We start from the raw sequence: 1791 nt of genomic DNA, 5'->3' as shown, positions 1-1791 counted from the left end.
ACATACATACATACATACATACATACATACATACCTAGATAGATAGATAGATAGATAGATAGATAGATAGATAGATAGATAGATACATACATACATACATACATACATACATAGATCCATACAGGCACGCACGCACGCATACACATATATCTTTATATGTACGGAAAATAAATAAATAAATAAATAAATAAAATAAATGGAACGCGCATTCGTTAGAATATATTTGTATCTTGGTGCTCAAATTCGTAATGTCAACTTGGTGTTGTATTCCACTGCAATACCGTTGCCAATATACACAGAATGAGTTTAATTCCAATGTGTAATGGTACAACTTCTTTATTCATTCTATGTAAGACATATATAACATGTGTGACTCAAATTACGTGGATTCACTTTCATGTATCCTTTACATTCAGAAAACACATAGCCATCTCTATTCTTTAAATTTAAATAAACTTGTTTACGAAAGATGTGCCCAACTTATTACAGAACAGTGTTTAGCATTTTGATTGACATATAGGTCGTTCATTTTGTTAGAGTATCTCTGAGGGAATTCTTCTTTATGTGTAAGTAAATAATGAGTTCCGAACATAAGGACCTGGTGTTCATTGTGTTCTTGATGAAAGAGGAGCCCAAGATGTCCAAAATCTTCAAAGGGCTACAATTGTTTACAGAGATAACACAATACACGAGCAATATCCTCAGAAGAATAAAGTATTCTGAAGATGTGAAAAGTAGCGCTAAAGAAAAGCAACGCAGTGGCGGCGGGGGGGGGGGGGGGGCAATTCAACTGCAATGACTGACATGAATCACGAAATAATTCGTGCAGACAGGGTGTTTTACTATTTTGGGGCTTACTTCACAACTGACTATGGCTGTAATGTATCACAGAAAATGGTGAAAATTTATGGGTACGTTGAAAGTGTGTGCAAATTTAGTGTCTCGAAAGTTAGCACTCGATTTGAAGGGGAGAATAGTGTGAAGTATGCTCTGATCTGCTGAAAGAGACTGAGGCCAACAAAACCAGATTTTTTCCCCATCTGATGAGAGAGGGCAAATTGTAGACATGTCTTTGTGAATCGGAAACGAAGCTTCAATCTATGAAAGTGATCGGCACAGAAAATTATAATGGCTGTCTTGGCAGATGACAAATAGATCATTCTCCTCGACTTTCTGGAAAATGGCTCAGATGTGGCATTAGATAGACAAGAGCGAATAAGAGCCTGAAAGTGCCGCACATACATCTTTACAATGCGCAGTCACGGATTTTGGTAAATATCACTCGTCAGTATAAAAACATATAAATGAAGAGGAAAAAAGTAGGTGTGAGAGTGAGGGAAAACGATATGAGTGAAGCAAATATAAATGAGTACATATAGACATGGATATATGCATACGTAGATACATACATACAGAAATAAACCAACACACACACACACACACACATAATATGCATGCATGTATGTATGTATGTATGTATGTATGTATGTATGTATGTATGTATGTATGTATGAGAGAATGAAGAACGAATTAGAGTAATATGCAGAACGTAATGAAAGACACTCAGTTGGAAGGTTGGAGAATATTAGAATGGATAATATGATAGACACCGAATCTTCTAGATTCAGGAACAGAACAATAGCTACTTAATTCGACAGACAACAGGTAGATGAAGAGGAGGAAGATGTTTCATAAATATATTACACGAGTAGATGGCTTCAATATAACACACACACACACACACACACACACACACACACACACACACACACACACACACACACACACACA

This window comes from Octopus bimaculoides, chromosome 2 (genome assembly GCF_001194135.2).
Source record: "Octopus bimaculoides isolate UCB-OBI-ISO-001 chromosome 2, ASM119413v2, whole genome shotgun sequence".
NCBI lineage: Eukaryota > Metazoa > Mollusca > Cephalopoda > Octopoda > Octopodidae > Octopus > Octopus bimaculoides.
The sequence above is the reverse complement of the archived record's forward strand: the minus strand, read 5'-3'. Positions refer to the sequence as shown.